The following is a 19,901-nucleotide window of genomic DNA, read 5'->3' on the forward strand; positions in this document are numbered from 1 at the left end:
CCAGAGCCTGCACACCTTGTCCAACGTCGGCTTCCAGCTGGGACAGTCAGCCAAGGGCCCAGAGGATGAGGATGGGCGGGAGGTAGGTGCATCACACACACCTACCACAGACAGGGGGGTACAGGAAGGACTGCAGGCCCGCTTAGGGGGTCAATTTCACTTACTCCTGTCTCTCTCATCCACCCCCTGTCTCTCTCATCCACCCCCTGTCTCTCTCATCCACCCCCTGTCTCTCTCACCCACCCCCTGTCTCTTTCATCCACCCCCTGTCTCTCTCATCCACCCCTTCTCTCTCATCCACCCCCTCTCTTATCCACCCCCCGTCTCTCTCACCCACCCCCCGTCTCTCTCACCCACCCCCCTGTCTCTCTCACCCACCCCCTGTCTCTCTCACCCACCCCCTGTCTCTCTCATCCACCCCCCTGTCTCTCTCATCCACCCCCGTCTCTCTCATCCACCCCCCGTCTCTCTCATCCACCCCCCGTCTCTCTCACCCACCCCCCGTCTCTCTCATCCACCCCCCGTCTCTCTCACCCACCCCCCGTCTCTCTCACCCACCCCCCTGTCTCTCTCATCCACCCCTTCTGTCTCTCTCATCCACCCCTTCTGTCTCTCTCATCCACCCCTTCAGTCTCTCTCATCCACCCCCTGTCTCTCTCACCCACCCCCTGTCTCTCTCACCCACCCCCTGTCTTTCTCACCCACCCCCTGTCTCTCTCACCCACCCCCTGTCTCTCTCATCCACCCCCTGTCTCCCTCATCCACCCCCCTGTCTCCCTCATCTACCCCCCTGTCTCTCTCATCCACCCCCTGTCTCTCTCATCCACCCCCTGTCTCTCTCATCCACCCCCTTGTCTCTCTCATCCACCCCCCTCTCTCACCCACCCCCTATCTCTCTCACCCACCCCCTGTCTCTCTCACCCACCCCCTATCTCTCTCACCCACCCCCTGTCTCTCTCACCCACCCCCTGTCTCTCTCATCCACCCCCTGTCTCTCTCTCTCGCCCTCTCTCTCTTCCACCCACCCTCTCTCTCTCTCACGCATCCCTCTCTCTCCTCTCTCTCTCATCCACCCCCCTCTCTCTCTCTCACCCCCTCTCTCTCTACCACCTCATATCTCTCTGTCTCCTTCACCCATCCCCCCCTCTCTCTTTCCCAACCCTTCTCTCTCTCTCCCACCCCTCTTCTCTCTTTCCCCACCCCTTTTCTCTCTCACCCACCAAGCCCCTCTCCCCTCCCAAGTGGACACTGACTAACAGGTGACAGCAAGTGAGAGTCAGTGATTCCATCCCTTCCCAAGCACTGCCACTTAACTCATCCTCCTAATGAAGGACTACATGTCCCAGCATGAGCCCCTCAGAGCTGAGGGTAGGTCAGTGTAGTGATCAGGTAGGTCAGTGTAGGGATCAGGTTGGCAAGTGTAGTGGTCAGCATAGGGATCAGGTTGGTCAGTGTAGTGGTCAGTATAGGGATCAGGTAGGTCATTGTAGTGGTCAGTATAGGAATCAGATTGATCAGTGTAGTGGCCAGTGTAGGGATCAGGTTGATCAGTGTAGGGATCAGGTTGATCAGTGTAGTGGTCAGTGTAGGGATCAGGTTGATCAGTGTAGTGGTCAGTGTAGGGATCAGGTTGATCAGTGTAGTGGTCAGTGTAGGGATCAGGTTGATCAGTGTAGTGGTCAGTGTAGGGATCAGGTTGATCAGTGTAGTGGTCAGTGTAGGGATCAGGTTGGTCAGTGTAGGAATTTGTTAGCTTAGTGTAGTGGTCAGGTCATCGGCGTGCGCACAGGGTGTGCCAGGTGTGCCCAGGCACACCCTAATTATTCTGTGCAGCGCAGATTCCCCCTACTGCCCTGGCTTCCCACTCATTCCTTCTGCAGCACCTCTGGCTTCACTCTGCAGCACTCCGGCTTCCCTCCTCTCCTGCCGGCTGTTGCTGCGGAGATGTTTTAGGATGAGTGAGGGAAGGGGTCGGTAAATATGTATTTATCAGCCCCTTCCCTTCTAATTGAACATAGTGAGTGATCGGTAGTGTGTGTTTGAGCTTTGGGATGCACACCCTAATGCAATAGGCTGCGCACACCTATGGGTCAGGTATTTCAATGCAGCAATTAGTTAGGTTAGTGTAGGGATCAGGAAGGTCAGTGTAGTGGTCAGGTAGGTTAGTGTAGGAATCAGGTACAGTAGGCCGCCTGCAGCTGCAATGTTGGGCTAACATACATGAAACAGTTGCTTAAATAGGTAAGGGGCGGGGTCATATGGTGGCACTGCCTCCTTGTGACGTCACTTACCGGTGCTTGCTGGGGGGTGTCCCTGAATGGCTGTTTGGAAATGTGGTCACCCTAGCGAGGAGGATCCATCGGAGGTGAGGAGAGTGCGAAGGATGTTGGTGACTCTGGTAGATGAAAAGCTGGGAGTCATATTGCTCTGGTGAGTGGGGAAGCACTACTAAGGGGGCGCCCTCACCATCACGTGTGTAAGAGGAGGAAGAAGGCGTGGCTACACTACAGCTGGCACAGTTTGGAGCACCGAGAACTTTCACACCTTATCAACTTTTCATTGATTGGTGGACTTTTTTAGAAAAATAAGCTTGTTGAAATAGATGCAAAGTGGAAGCAGTGGACTTGCAGAGAACACTATATTGAGCACAAAATATTGTATGATTACATGAATCTGCACAGATTTATAGTTTATTTATTATAGCAGCAAATATCATAAGAATAAAGAAGTAGGTGTAAAGTGGAAGCAGTAGATTTGCAGAGAATATTATTGGGGCCCCTAGCACTTTATATATGAATGTCTCCACATATTTTAGTGTATTTGTGATAATTGATGGGCGGCACACACAATAGGACAGCGCTGTGACACATAATGCTCTTCTAGGTGATAAAGGGAAGACTTACCTTTGTTACAGCAGCAGTCCGGTAGAAGTTATTTCTGGAGGTATTTGAGTTGTTACACATAGCGCAGGTTTTTTTCTATTTATATTGGGGACATAATTGCCCAAATCTGGGGATCAGGAGCCATTTCCACCCTTTACTCTCGGCTGGGGTTCTTTGTAACCATATAACAGATGTTCTACATGACTAAATCTCACATCAATTTTACTGCCAAATCAAAGGGGCCAAAATGTCTCCCCTCCTCCCCCGAGCAGTAATATATTTCTATCCCCCTTGGTGGGAGTGGAGATGACCCATCTATAAGGATATACAGTACATACACACACAGCACAAGGCCGTGTTCACACTACGAGATGTTTCTGCAGTTCCTCTGAGCTCCACAAGATGGTGATCTCACTGCTACCCAGACAGGAAGTCTCTATGGAAGACAGGAAGTGATGTCAGAAAAAGAGAACAAAGCACATTCCTAAGGACGTAGTGAGGAGACACGTTGCTGGATCTGGCGGCAGAGGAGGTAATATGAAGATTAACCCCTTCAGGGGGATCAGTTGATGAATAATATATCTTGCTTCCAGAGCTGGCCATTCATGGTTCAGTTTTATCGTTCATCCAGCGGGATGAGAGGAAAAAACTGAAGCGTTTCCCTCATCCACACATTGGAGGGGGATGGGGGAATCCTCCCCGCTGCACTATTGTATTCTGACAATGGGGGGCGCTCCTCCGCTCTCAGGATACACAGATCAGTGATGAAGCTATTGGCTGCAGCCGCTGATCGAGTGACTTTTATCCGGCAGTGACCACACATGGATGGAAATGTGACCGATCCCTGCTGAACCAGCTGAATTTCCATGTATCTATGGTCACCTGAAGTCAGGGCACAAATCCCAGGTCACCATGGTGACTAGAAATGGCGTCCTGGCCCCTGGGCTCTTGTCAGCCCATTCTCACTGTTGTAATGTTTCTGCCTGAAACCCGGACACATTATTCAGACAGGAATGTGGCTCGGAGCGGGGCCAGGCGGCAGGGTCTTCTTCTCCGTCTGTTCTCTACACACACAAGGAGGAGGGGGGAGCAGAGACGCTCTGATCTCAGGTCTGCACTAAGTTTTTATTATGCTCTGTAGATGGAGGGGAGGAGGGAGAGTGTCTGGAAAGGAGGACAAGGTACACGCCATATGAGTGATGGAGGGGTTAGGAGGATATGTGCTGGGAGGGGGAAGGCAAGGCTAGAAGTGTGGATTAGATCTGGCAACCCCTCTCTTCCTTCCCAAAACACCCCTCCAGCACATATCCTACCCCCCTACCCATCCCCCTTGCACTGGCCCTTTTCTCTCACAAAGTGCATCACCCCCAGCACATATCTGACCCCCAAGTGCCCCCAGCACATGCGGGCACATAGGCTGTATGATGGGCACAGAGGCTGCATATGATGGTCAAAGGCTGAATATGATGGGCACAGTGGATGTATGATTGGCACAAAGGCTGAATATGATGGGCACAGTGGATGTATGATTGGCACAAAGGCTGAATATGATGGGCACAGTGGATGTATGATTGGCACAAAGGCTGAATATGATGGGTACAGTGGATGTATGATTGACACAAAGGCTGAATATGATGGGCACAGTGCATGTATGATTGGCACAAAGGCTCAATATGATGGGCACAGTGCATGTATGATTGGCACAAAGGCTCAATATGATGGGCACAGTGCATGTATGATTGGCACAAAGGCTGAATATGATGGGCACAGTGGATGTATGATTGGCACAAAGGCTGAATATGATGGGCACAGTGGATGTATGATTGGCACAAAGGCTGAATATGATGGGCACAGTGCATGTATGATTGGCACAAAGGCTGAATATGATGGGCACAGTGGATGTATGATTGGCACAAAGGCTGAATATGATGGGTACAGTGGATGTATGATTGGCACAAAGGCTGAATATGATTGGCACAAAGGCTGAATATGATGGGCACAGTGGATGTATGATTGGCACAAGGGCTGCATATGATGGGCACAGTGGATGTTCGATTGGCACAAAGGCTGCATATGATGGGCACAGTGGATGTATGATTGGCACAAAGGCTGCATATGATGGGCACAGAGGCTGTATGATTGGCACTGATGCTGCATTTGATGGGCACAGTGAGGCTGCAATTGATGTTTTTTTTTTCAGAATCCGTTTGTTTGCGCCCCTCAAACAAATTTGAGCACCGGCCGCCACTGCCCCCCAGCACACGTCTATCTCTCCCCACCCCCCTGCTAGCACTAGCCCTCTTCCCAGGACATATCTGACCGATGCATTCTGTGCAGAACACTCGCAATTCAGCCACACGCACTGTTTCCTGCGATGAGCTAATCTTTCAGGCCACCAAAAGTGTCCCAGGTCTTTTACAATCTTTTAGGGTATACCCCCCCAAAAAAAAATCCTGCCGCTAAAGTGTTCGGGTTTGGTTGAAGAAAAGGTGGCAACCCTAGGCCTGGGATAACCAGTACTAGAAGGCGGCCGCTGACTGGCTGCTGCTACGCTGCACTCTGGGAGTTGTAGTCTGGCCGCACTGAAGTTCCTGGCGGTGGGAGGAACTCGGCAGCGCAGCAAACTACAACTCCCACCTCCCAGGAGTCTCAGAGGCAGCCAGCACGTCACACGTGACCTGAGCGGTTGTGGGCTGGGACCGGGTGTTCTGTCGTATTCTCCAACTCGTCAGATTCTCCAACAGAGTTTCTGGAGTGGCAGAGAAGACATGACTGAGATTCAGAGGCGGTGCAAGGAAAGTACCTAGCTGTAACACATACCCAGACACATCCCATGGGCACTGATTAGACTGCACTGATGATGGGCACTGTCTGCATGGGTGAGGTGGCACTGATTAGGCTGTACTGATGATGGGCACTGTCTGCATGGGTGAGGTGGCACTGATCAGGCTGTACTGATGGGCACTGTCTGCATGGGTGAGGTGGCACTGATTAGGCTGTACTGATGATGGGCACTGTCTGCATGGGTGAGGCGGCACTGATCAGGCTGTACTGATGATGGGCACTGTCTGCATGGGTGAGGTGGCACTGATCAGGCTGTACTGATGATGGGCACTGTTTGCATGGGTGAGGCGGCACTGATCATGCTGCACAGATGATGGGCACTGGTGAGGCGGCACTTATGGGCACTGTCTGCATAGGTGAGGCGGCACTGATCAGGTTGCACTGATGGGCACTGGTGAGGTTACATAGTTACATAGTTAGTCAGGTTGAAAAAAGACACAAGTCCATCCAGTTCAACCACAAAAAATAAAAAACACAGTAAAATCCTATACACCCAACTCCATACCCACAGTTGATCCAGAGGAAGGCAAAAAACCCCAGCAGAGCATGATCCAATTTGCTACAGCAGGGGAAAAAATTCCTTCCTGATCCCCCGAGAGGCAATCGGATTTACCCTGGATCAACTTTACCTACAAATCTTAGTACTCAGTTATATTCTGTACATTTAGGAAAGAATCCTAAAGTCTGTTCCACATTTTCACAGCTCTTACTGTGAAAAAACCTTTCCGTATTTGGAGGTGAAATCTCTTTTCCTCTAGACGTAAAGAGTGCCCCCTTGTCCTCAGTGATGACCGTAAAGTGAATAACTCAACACCAAGTTCACTGTATGGACCCCTTATATATTTATACATGTTGATCATATCCCCCCTTATTCTCTTCTTCTCAAGAGTGAATAAATTCAGTTCCTCTAATCTTTCCTCATAGCTGAGCTCCTCCATGCCTCTTATCAGTTTGGTTGCCCTTCTCTGCACTTTCTCCAGTTCTCCGATATCCTTTTTGAGAACTGGTGCCCAAAACTGAACTGCATATTCCAGATGAGGTCTTACTAATGATTTGTACAGGGGGGCAAAATTATATCTCTGTTTTTGGAGTCCATACCTCTCTTATACAAGAAAGGACTTTGCTCGCTTTGGAAACTGCAGCTTGGCATTGCATGTTATTATTGAGCTTATGATCTACCAAGACCCCCAGATCCTTCTCCACTACAGATCCCCCCAGATCCTTCTCCACTACAGATCCCCCCAGTTGTACTCCCCCTAGTATGTATGATGCATGCATATTCTTAGCCCCCAAGTGCATAACTTTACATTTATCTACATTAAGCCTCATCTGCCACTTAGTCGCCCAATCAGACAGAGCATTGAGGTCGGCTTGTAAATTGGAGACATCCTGCAAGGACGTTATTCCACTGCATAGCTTGGTGTCATCTGCAAAGACAGAAATGTTACTTTTGATCTCAGACCCAATATCATTTATAAATATATTGAAAAGTAAGGGTCCCAGCACTGAACCTTGGGGTACACCACTGATAACCTTGGACCATTCAGAGTAAGAATCATTAACCACGACTCTCTGAATTCTGTCTTTCAGCCAGTTTTCTATCCATTTACAAACTGATATATCCAATCCTGTAGACTTTTTTTTTTTTTTAATTATAACATTTTTTATTGTTGTTTACGTACACAAAATACAAAAAGTGGTACACCAGTTTGCATGGAGTTAACACACTGCATACGCAAGCATACATTCCCCCCCCCCCCCTGCGTCTCCGTGTCATTGTGATTGAGTGGGAAAAGCCCCATTTAAACTCCAAAGTTCTCTTCCCTTATGTCCGCTCACCCCTCTCCCACCCCTCCACCCTCCCATCACACCGTGGACTAGTTTCTTGAAGTTAGTTTGTTTCCTTAAGTAAGTCCTCCCCATATAGGGTTATCAGATAGCTGGTTAAAGTATATATCAATTATATAGGGCATCCCATTATGTCTAGCCAGGGTTTCCACATCCTCACATATTTTCCATAGTTGCCCTGTCTAGTGAGTGTCACTCTCTCGCTCCAGATCATTGTGTTAATGGTTTCAACCCATGATTTAACAGTAGGTGGAATCTGGGCCTGCCACCTCCATGCAGTTAACTTCCTGGCCTGGAAGAGGCATCTCAGTACCACCTCAAGGGCACCAGCAGGCACTCTGTTCTCCTCTATACTACCTAGTAAGCATGTCTTCGATTCAGCTTCCAGATTCGTTTTGAAAGTTTTATTTATTGTGTCTATTACCTCCTCCCAGTATCTAAATAGCTTGGGGCATTTCCACATCATGTGGATGAGACTACCTGTCGCTCTGCACCTTGGACATTCGTCGGTACTTCTCCACCCAAGGTTGAACATTCTCCTGGGGGTATAGTATACTCTATGCAAGAGGAACAGGTGTGATACTTTCTGAGCCGGAGAGATCGAGACCAGTACCCCCCCCCCCTCAAGATCGCGCTCCACTGTTCAGTGGTCATTTGCCCCAGGTCTTTCTCCCACCCCATCCTGCTCTTGATGGGGCCTGCCCTACTTATTGTTTTAACTCCTATTCTGGAATACAGTTCAGAGATCAGGCCTTTGGTTGTTTTTGAAGAGGTTATTTTCGAGAGGGTAGGGGCCGAGGACCATACAATGGGTTGTGACCCAAACTGGGCTTGGATGCCATGCCGGATCTGGAGGTATCTGTAAAATGTTTTATTTGCTATATTGAATTCCTGTCGCAAATCTGCAAAGGATTTCAGGTGTTCTCCATCGTACAATTGATTCAAGCATTTTATCCCTTGTCTCTCCCATTCCTTGCATCTCTCAATGTCTTTTAATTCCCTTAAGTTCTGGTTGCACCAGAGAGGGGCAAACGTTGTTATTCCCTTATAGCCCAGCAGTACTTTTGTTGTTTGCCATACTTTAAGGATTAGTTTTATAGTTGGACCCTTATAAATAAATGAGGCAGCCTCGAGTGCCTCCAATATTGTCCCGTGTGGTGCCCCTAATAGCATCAGTGTACCAAGATTTCCATCTCCCTCCGGTCCACAATTCGCAAGATGTTGTAGTTGCGAAGCTAGGAAGTATGTTTTCGGGTGGGGAACTGCCATTCCCCCCTCTTTAGCTGGTAACTGCATGGTCCGGAGACCAATCCGGGCTTGTCCCTTCTTCCAAATTAGATCTCTGAAAATGGATTCTATCTTTTTGAACCATTTTTGATCTATCCAGACTGGGGAATTATGAAGGATATAGAGTAGCTGGGGCAGCCAGAGCATCTTTATTAGATTGCATCGCCCCGCTATGGACAGCGGTAGTCTACACCAGATGTCTCTTTTTTGTTCCCATTTGGACAAGAGGGGAATTAAGTTGTTTGAGACGAAGCTGTTAATATCCCTCGTGATCCATATCCCCAGGTATTTCATCATGTCTACTACTTTTAACTGGGGGACACCAAGGGGTATCTGCACACCAAGGGAATCAATTGGCAATAGTGCCGACTTTTCCCAATTAATGACCAGCCCAGAGCATAGCCCAAACTCGCCCACCGTTTTGATCACATTTTTTAACGAGTTTTCTGTGTCTCCCAGGAAAAAAAGGACATCGTCCGCAAACAATGCGATCTTATCCTCCTTGGTTGGTCTACGGAACCCCTGTATATCTTCTGATCCTCGAATTTTGATAGCCAATGGTTCCATCGCCAGCGCAAACAGAAGGGGGGAGAGTGGGCAACCCTGTCTAGTTCCTCTCTCTAGTTGGAAGATATCAGAGAGCTCGTTGTTGATTTTAATTTTTGCTCTTGGCTGGTTATATAACAGCTTCACCCAACCAATAAACCTGGGGCCAAACCCGAACTTCTCCAAGACCCTCCATAGGTAGTCCCATTCCAGGCTGTCAAAGGCCTTGGCGGCATCCAGGGCCAAGATAGCTCTGGAACCCACCCCTTCTGTTGGAATTTGCATGTTCAAGAATAATCTCCTGATATTAATACTGGTTGACCTGTTAGGGATGAAGCCAGATTGATCGTAGTGTATGAGCGCTTGGATATATCGGTTTAGGCGCATTGCTAATACTTTAGCCAAAATCTTTGCGTCAGTGCATAGGAGTGATATGGGGCGATACGACGAGGCCTCAATTGGATCCTTCCCCTCCTTATGTAGGACAATGATGGTAGCTTCCATCATAGAGGTAGGGAGTGTTCCGTGGGTCAATGCCCAATTTAATGTCTTGAGGACTTCTGGTAGCAGAATATCGCCATATCTTTTATAGATCTCCACGGGCAACCCGTCTGGGCCAGGTGACTTTTGAGTTGACATCCCAGCCACTGCCTGTTTTAATTCACCTAGAGTGATTGGCATCTCCATATCAATGTTATCTTCCTCCATCAAGGTAGGGACGGACATTCCCTGTAGGAAGTTTCCCGACCCTTCGGTCCCCTCCCTCCTCTTGGAGCTATAAAGGGATACGTAGAATTCTCTAAAGGTGTTTAATATTACAGTTTTGTCGATAGATGTTTCCCCGCTTGCTAACTTGACTGCTGTAACAGTGGAGGGGGGGGGGAATTAGTTCTAATAAGTAAAGACAACAGGCGCCCTACTCGCTCTCCCTCTCCAAACTGATTCTGTCTCTGAAATATGCGTTTCCCCTCTGTTCTTTTTAATATAGTCATTTTGTATATCTGTTGTTTTTCTAACCACTCTTTTAAGCTGTGCGGGGTTGGGGCTTCAGTATATCTCTTCTCTGCCTGTAGCAACTGGTTCCTTACCTCGCACTCTCCCTCTCTGTTCTTCCTCTTAATTCCTGCTATCTTTTGAATCAGGAGACCTCGGAGGTGGGCTTTTAGGGTATCCCATACCACCCCTACTGATGCAGTTCCCTCATTTATCTGTAAAAATTCTTTAAGAGCAAACATCACCGTATCATGTTCGCTCATTAGCTCGAGCCATTGAGGACTAATTTTCCATTCGCTGGGGTACCATTTACCCCTAGCTTTTATTATCAGCTCAACTGGTGAGTGATCGGAAATACCTCTTGGGCCATATTCTATATTTGTTACCAGTGTTACTGCCTCATCGTTGCCCAACGCCTTGTCTATTCTGGATAAAGTATGGTGGGTCTTCGAGAAACAGGAATATTGGCGTTCCTGCGGATAACGCGTACGCCAAATATCACATAGTCCAACTTCATCCAGAAATAGTGCTAGTCGATCCTCTCCCTTTGTTTTAGGTCTCTTTCCCGGCGGGAACCTGTCCTGCGTCTTATCTAGGGCTTCATTAAAGTCTCCTATAATAAGTATCGGTATCCCTGGTTTGTCCAATGTGAACTCTATCAATTTGTGTAGAACTTCGAATTTAAATGGAGGAGGGATATAGACACTGGCTATCACAAATAATTTATTTTCAATGGAGCAGAATAAAAATATAAACCTTCCCTGGTCGTCTATCCTGCTCTCTCTGCAGGAGAATACCACTCCTCTCCCCACCAGTACGCTCACTCCCCTGGAATAGGATGAGTGGTATGAGTGATAGGTGGACTGGAATTTTGGGCCGCTCAGCTGTGCGGCTGTCTTTGCAGTTAAGTGCATCTCCTGCAGACAGAGCAGGCCTGCTCCTCTCACCCCCAACATATCTAAAATGGTCATTCTCTTAATGGAGTCTCTCATTCCACGCACATTCAGAGATTTTATACAGAACGTCTTATCTACCATATCCTATAGTTAAATTTAACATTGGTCCCCCTTTTTATTCTCTCTTGTCTGTATCGAGAGGGATCCAAATGGAAAAATTTAATACAGTCGTAAAAATGCATGGACCTTTGACCCATGCCGAATTTGTGTCTGGAAACACCAAGCAAAAAAAAAGACAAAGGGAGAAAAAGAAAAAAGAAAAAAAGAAAAAAAGAAGAAATTCCCGACAGTAAAAAGGGAAGAGGGAGGTCCAAAATCTGGTCAACCATAAAAGTTCTGTATACCAATGGGACACACCACTGGAAGCATAAACATCTGGAAATAAAGTACTGGCTATATGAGAGAAGCTCCCCAGGGTGCCCTTCTTTACTTCCTACCCTTCTTCCCCTCCTTGTTTCCCCCCCTGTCCCCCCTCCCTTAAAAAGGAAGGGAAAAAAAGGAAGAAGGGGGAAACCCCAATAAGTGTCTACCCGCTTCGACATACCCTGAAAAGTAAGAAGGTAATAAAAAGGAACAAACTAAGTAAGAAAATTATAAATAGGGTCGTCAAATTTTTAGCAGTGGTGTGTGCCCCATCCCATCCTCCCCCCCCTTCCCCCCTCTCCCCCCACTAGGTCCCACCCTCCTCTCCCTACCCGTCCTACCCAATCCTCCCACCCTTAGCCCTCTTAGGCCTCCCCAAGGGGCTCTACCTGTGACCTCCATACTACTCATCATTGATGAACTCTCATACCTCCCTCTACCACACTCAATCATGCGACCCTCTTCCCTCCCACCCCCCCCCCTAGCTACCGTTCAGTGCCTCTTGCTTTCTTTTATTCCCATTTTGTGTAGTCTAAGTGTTTATTTTATTTATATAGGGGAAAAAATTTCCTATAATTTCCTGTGGTTTAACTAACCAGTGCTCGGCATATTGCCATATTGCTGTGTTTATTAAATTAGTGAATGTGTTGAAAAAGTGCAAAGTGCAAATAAATAGCTGAGCCTCTAGAAAAAGCATAATAATAAAAAAACAAAAAAAAAAAACGGCACAAAGGTTCCCAGGGTTCTTAAGACTTTTAGATGTCTTTCTTATTGTCTTCGAGCCATTTCACTGTGCTTGCCGGTGAGTCAAAAAAGAAAGTTCCCCCCAAGGCAGAGACACGCAAGCGGGCTGGATAAAGTAGAGCATACGGGAGTTTATGTTTTTGAAGAGTTCGCTTGATTGGAATAAATTCGGCTCTGCGTCTCTGCAGATCGGGGGAGAAATCTTGATACAGTGAGACTTTAACCCCATTATACAAAATCTCTCCTTTTTCTCTTGCTTTTCGGAGCAGGGTCACTTTATCGATATAGTTGAACATTTTGACAAGCAATGGTCTAGGGCGCTTAGTTGGCAGGCGCGGTTTAAAGGGGACCCGATGAGCGCGTTCAATGCCAAAAAAAGATGAAAGAGTTGTGGCCCCAAAGGTCTCCCTAAACCAGCCCTCGAGGAATTCTATGGGGTTGGCTCCCTCACTCCTCTCTGGTATACCAATAATTTGAATATTATTTCTGCGACTTCTATTTTCCAAGTCATCGATCTTAGCCCCCATTTGTTTCTTTAGCCCGGAGATTTCTTGCCTAAGCAGGAATAGTTCGTCCTCAACCGTACTTAATCTTTCCTCTAGGATGGTGGTTCTTTCCATAGTTTTACTCAGTTTGTCCCCCATTGAACATAAGTCCTCCTTAATGCCTTTCAACTGGGTCTCTAGGCAAGTGATTGAGTCCTTGCAAGCGTTTATGGCGTGTAAAAGATCTTTCAATGTAGGTTCGCCCTCGCTTGCTGTTACGTCACCTGACGTGTTTGTTTTGACATTTTTTAGTGTGGACTCCTGAGATAACTCCAGTGCAGTGTCTACACTGGGTCCTGCATTGGTCTCTTCAGCCAATTTTGCCCCGGTCTCATTTCTCCCCCCACCCAGGCCCTTGTTAGCATGATTTTTAGGACCGGTAGGGTTCACTAGGTTAGGCGTCTTAGGGGGTACTGCTGAAGCTGTCCCCAGGCTCCGCCTATCTGCTGACGCGGGTAGTATACCCTTGGGGTGCACTGCAGCCGATGCCGTCCCCCCCTTAGCTGGGGAGTGAGAGTTGGGCTTTGAGGGGTGGAAAAAACGTTCAAGTTTGGCTGCTGCTACCTGACTACCCTTTTCTTTGTCCTTGGCGGACCTTGTGACGGGAGCCCCCTCTACGTGGGGTGCATTTTTGGACATAGTGAACATCGGGGGTAGAGAGTGTGTTTAGTTGGCTTTTAACCCGTGTATACCGTGTATGCCAATTAGTCGCAGCACACAGCAATTGTATCAATGGGCTGATACACTTACGCAAACGAACAAAATACGTTTAAGAATGTATTGAGCGTCTCTCAAAAAAAGGGTGGGTGACTACTAGTGGCTTCAAATAGTTGGTAACATGCGGCTGCCGTGAGGCTTATATCCCATTAGGATTATGGACTATTGCCTGGTTCTTTTTGCTGAGTGATTATCTCTTGGTTTTTATAGTCTGGGGAACGCTAGAACCGTAGAGGGTGCAACCAATCAGCGACACAGTAGAACAGGTATAAAGTGCATAAAGTGCATAGTACAGTGCGCTTCTTCTTTTATTTTCTGCAATCAATTTAACAATTGCTACAAGACGGTCGCTGATATACAATTATTTCACTGAATTGCTCACGCCACCTCCTTCTTGGCGCAGGTTCACATCTGCTAAGCAATTTATGGAATTGTCTTATATTTCCCTTTATCTTTCTCTCTTTCCCCTCTTCTTTTTAAAAGGGCAGTTCTCCTTCTTATTTCTCTTGAGCGTTAATGAAATCCGCCCCCCAAGACTTTTTGCCCCCCTTACTGCTCCCCCCTCGCTTTTCTTTCCCTGGGGTCAAGTCAATCATAAATCAAACCCAGGGACATCCACCCTCAGCAAGCGCCCAGGAATAGTCACAAACGCAGGAAGCTGTCTCTTCCCACAGGTTGAAGCAGGTATCACCTTACCACCAGCAGCCTTACGTCCAGTACAGGTTCCTCTGTTGGCGTCTATTAGCGCAGGTTCCACGGTGTCCCAGGTTCAGCGATTCGCTCCCCCAGCTCTGCTCTGTACGCAGGGAGAACACACCAGCGGAGTCGCGTACTCTCGCGAGAACACGGGAACTCGGGAGACTATCGGGTCCAATCACCTCCCGCTCCTCAGTGCAGGCACGCGCCGGCTCCCAGCCAGAGGGACACCCGCGCACACAGCCCAGAGACCCACGGGCAACGCACGGGACACAGTCTCCAGCCCAGCCGCCAAACACAAACGGGAAGGTATGTTTTTTTAAACCAGACTTTGCTTGAGGTGTGGGTCCATCGCTAAGTACAGCTCCACGGCAAAAGTTTCCATACAGGGGGGGGGAGGCAGGTCCTCTCCACTCACACCTCCACTCTCGCCCTCACTCTCTCCTGCATCCGGTCACGCCCCCACTCCTGTAGACTTTACCTTACACATGAGCCGTGTGTGCGGAACTGTATCGAACGCTTTTGCAAAATCCAAATATATCACATCCACAGTTTTTCATATAATTTATAGTAGTACAAATGTCACTATTATTTCCAATGGCTGTTTGCAACATGGGAACTTTCTTGTCACCTGCCATAACCCTCCCCCCATCTATCCCCATTCCACTCTCCATTAATGTCTGATCCCTAGCTGACCTGTGTGCCCGATGTAATTCTAATTCACCCTCCCCCCTCAATCCTAGTTTAAATACTCCTCCAGCATTCCCATAAACCTCTCCCCCAGCACAGCAGACCCCCTTCCATTCAAGTGCAAACCGTCTTTAGCATATAGGTTGCACCCCAATGAAAAGTCAGCCCAGTGCTCTAGAAACCCAAATCCCTCCTTCCTACACCAGGTCTTTAGCCATGCATTCAGCTCTCTAATCTCCCCCTGCCTTTCCTGTGTTGCGCATGGCACAGGCAATATTTCAGAGAATATCACCTTGGAGGTCCTTCCCTTCATCTTGCAGCCTAGTTCTTTAAATTGATTCTTAAGGAGCCTCCACCTTCCATGTATACTGTCATTGGTTCCAACGTGGACCAAGACAGCTGGGTCATGCCCAGCCCCTCCCAGTAATTTATCCACCCGGTCCACCACATGCCGAACCCTGGCACCAGGGAGACAGCAAACCATTCGGTTGAAGCGATCCTGGCGACAAATTATTCTATCAGTCCTTCTGATTATAGAATCCCCTATTACCACCAACTGTCTAGGCCTACCTGCACTCCCCTCCCCACCTCTACTAGATGGGTTGCTCTCCCGGCTGTTAGGGGTAGCAGTAACATCTAGGGCTGCCACCTCTGTGTTTGCCACCTCCACATCATCACCCAACTTGGCAAATTTGTTTTCATGCACAAATACAGGACTGGCCTTCCCTTTCTTCACGCCCCTTCCACTCCCTCTAACTACATTAACCCATCTCCCTATCTGATAATCCTGACTTGCCCCTCCACCCTCCACATCAACCTTACTGCCCACTTGCTCAGCGAGCAGAGGACCCCTTTCAAGGTTGTCATTTCTACCCAGTGTTGCAACTTGCTCCTCCAGATCTCTAATACGAGCTTCCAGAAGGGCAAACTGCTCACATCTGTCACAGCGGTATCCATCTTGGAGCTGTTGCACCAATTTTGCATACATGTGACACACTGTGCACTGAGCAAAACCTTCAACCCTGCTAGCACTCATTTCCCAGTTACAATATAATTACTTGTATGAAGATTAAGATGTTACTTACAGTTTAGAAGACTCCTGTCTTAACTCTTGTTTTAAACGCCTGGTTTTTAACTCATCCACTTGTATTCAAAAATCCCACTTCTGATCAGAAATTCCACATCAGATCCACTCTTAGCAAGGAGCCAGCTCTTATGGAGTTTTTACAGACACTTATATACTCACCTGTTATCAATTAAACACTCCCCTTAATTAGCAGAAAGAAAAAAAAAGCTGTTTAAAAAGTGTCAGAGAAAAGAGACAAAACAATTCAACACTTGCAGCAGAAACAGTTAAAAGCAGCTAAAAGCAAATCCTGGTTTTTAACTCATCCACTTGTATTCAAAAATCCCACTTCTGATCAGAAATTCCACATCAGATCCACTCTTAGCAAGGAGCCAGCTGTTCGCCATGGCGCGCATAGCACACCGTATTACTACTCTCATCAGGGCACCCAAAAGTACCCCTGATCTTTTACAATCTTATAGCGACTATATACTGCAAAAATAATTGCCGTACGACACAAAAAATGTTCGGGTTTGGCTTGAGGAAAAGGTGGCAACCCTAGTTGTAACTGAGAGACAGAAATTGTCCATTGCTCAAGGAACCCCTAGAACCCTTTGGAGGAACCCTGGCTGAGAAAGGCTGGACTAGGCAGTAATATATTTCTCTCCCTCTTGTTGGGAGTGGAGATGACCCCATCTATAAGGATATACAGTATATACACACAAAGCACAAGGCCGAGTTCACACTACAAGATGTTTCTCCGGGTTGCAGGTCCTCTGAGCGTCACAAGGTGGTGATTTTCTCACTTCTACCATAGAGATAGGAAAACTCTATGGAAGACAGGAAATGATGTCAGAAACAGACAGGAAGTTCTAGGTGAGAGGTGAGTCGGGAGGAAGTAGTGAGGAGACATCTTTGGAAGAGGCAGCAGAGGAGGTAATAAGATCTTATCTTCTATTTACACACAGTAACCCCGTCATGTCCGTCCTCTTCCTCCATAGTCACTGTGACGTCTTTTATCTCCAGCAGATGATAATACACACATATACCTCCCAACTGTCCCTGATTTGGAGGGACTGTCCCTCATTTACAACAAAGTGCCTCTTTCCTCCTCATGTGTCCCTCATGTTGGTCTGATCTATATACATGTATATAAAATGCACTATTTATCTATCAAAAAGTCTTTCCCGGTGCTAAACCTTCCATCCCATTTCTACATTTTTCTGCTGCATTTGTAAAAATTCCAAAAGCCAATATAAAGGAATATTAGTGGTAAAAATGCACTTGTGGGTTTATCCATTTTTTTTTAACCACTACCCGACGGCCGTACGACTTTATACGGCCGCAGGGTGGTTCTACTTCTCTGACTGGCCGTGTTTTTACGGCCTGCGCGCGCAGCCCCGCCGCATCGCTGAGATGCCAATGCGTGTGCCTGGCGGCCGTGATGTCCGCCAGGCACTCGGGATCGGCGGCTACAGGGACAAGTCGTGGAGCTCTGTGTGTAAACACAGAGATCCATGTCCTGTCAGGGGAGAGAGGAGACCGATCTGTGTCTCTTGTACATAGGGACATAGATCGGTCACCTCCCCCAGTCACCCCCCTCCCCCCTCACCCCCTAGTGTTAACCCCTTCAATCACAGTCACATTTATACAGTAGTAATTAGTGCATTTTTATAGCATTGATCGCTGTATAAATGTGAATGGCGCCAAAAATGTGTCAAAAGTGTCCGATGTCTCCGCCCTAATGTCGCAGTCACGAAAAAAATGCTGATCACCGCCATTAGTAGTAAAAAAAATAATAAAAAATAATAATAATTCTGTCCCCTATTTTGTAAGCGCAATAACTTTTGCGCAAACCAGACGCTTCTTGCGAATTTTTTTATTTTTATGAAACATATGTAGAAGAATACGTATCGCCTAGACTGAGAAAAAAAAAGTTATTTTTTTTAAAATTGGGATATTTATTACAGCAACAAGTAAAAAATATTGGTTTTTTTTTTTCAAAATTGACGCTCTATTTTTGTTTATAGCGCAAAAAATAAAAACTGCAGAGGCGATCAAATACCACCAAAAGAAAGCTCTATTTGTGGGGAAAAAAGGACGTCAATTTTGTTTGGGAGCCACGTCGCACGACCGCGACTGAAATTTCACCTGGTCAGGAAGGGGTATATGTGCCCAGTAAGGAAGTGGTTATATGTCTCCATTAAAGGGTGTGTCAGGGGGTGTGTCCTATGCCTACACACTTTTGCTAATAGAAGTCCCTCATTCCCATCTCAGAAAGTTGGGAGGTATGTACACATATATAGTGTGGAGTCGTACATTAACCCCTTCAGGGTCAGAACATTCCCCCACTTTCGGGGGCCGGAACATTCTCTTCATTTTGGAAATGTGTTTTTTATTTCCAATGTAATTCAGCTTTTCCGTTTATAATAACAGATTATACAATAATACGGGATGGGGGTTTTATTAAGAGGTGTATTTATAATTACGGATGCTCCGAAATTTAATCGGCCGAAACATATCGTCCCAAAATGGTCTTTTCAGCATATTGCCGAAAGAAAAAAAGTGTAGATAATTGCACATACGCAGTGGCCGTGCCTCCGGGGGTCCGCCCATTGCGCGGTGTCATCCTGATGGCTCAAAGTCCCATCCTCCGCGCCCTCCTCCTCCTCTTCTTGCAGAGTGGTGATCTTCCTGTGTCAGGGAGCTGAATTTCCCGGGCCGCAGTAACAAAGTCCCGCCTCCTGTGATAGACGGCACACTGATCCAATGCCGGGACATTGAATCAGTGTGAAGTGACCACTGGAGGCGGGACATTGTTTTTTTTTTTAAAGATATTTTAATTGGATTTAAGACAAACAAACAAACAGAAAGAAACACAAAAAACAACAACAATACCACCAGACAATCTGGTCATAAACAGTAGGCAATATGCTCAAACATAGAAAAATAAACAGATATCAGTGCAAAGATATAAAGTAGGCACAATGGTAAAAGGTTCAGGTGTATTACCAGGGCATAGATCCCTGGGGCACGGCCCATCAATGGTCAATCAAGAGTAGTACAATCAGTGCTGGGAGAGGGTTAGCAGACTAGCCAACCATCTACCCCAAATATTGTGGATGGTTTTGTTCTGTTTCCAGAGTTGAAAAGTAAGTTTATACAGTGGGATAGAATCATTAATAAGCTTTACTCAGAGGGACCTCAGAGAGGTCTGTGCGCCCTTCCAGGACAGTAAAATAGCTTTTCTAACATAGAAGTAGAGTATGCGGAGCAGTCTCTTGGCATGTGATGATAGGTGTAATTTGCCAAAATAGGCAGTTCTTGGGGTGGATTATGTTTGGGAGGCCTAGCGCCGATGAGATGAAAGCACCCACTTCCTCCCAGAAGTCCCGGAACTACTGGGCATGACCAGAAGCAATGTAGGAAATCGGCCTCCTGGCCACAGCCACAGAAACAGGCAGCCGAGGGCAGGAGACCCATCCTGTGTAACCTAGCCGGAGTGAGGTGGGTTTGATGAAAAATTTTGACCTGTATGATGCGATCCGGGGAAGCAATAACTGAAGTTTTATACGTATCACTAAATTCTGACCAGTCCTCGTCTACCAGGGAGAGGTCCAGAGAGGTCCACTTTACCTGAGCTTTGTGATACCTGGGGTTAAAGTCAGTCATTAGGGCTGCATAGTAGGTGGAGACAAGATTAGAGGTCGACCGATATATCGGC

Source organism: Rana temporaria (assembly GCF_905171775.1).
Source record: "Rana temporaria chromosome 4 unlocalized genomic scaffold, aRanTem1.1 chr4x, whole genome shotgun sequence".
In the NCBI taxonomy this organism is placed as follows: Eukaryota; Metazoa; Chordata; class Amphibia; order Anura; family Ranidae; genus Rana; species Rana temporaria.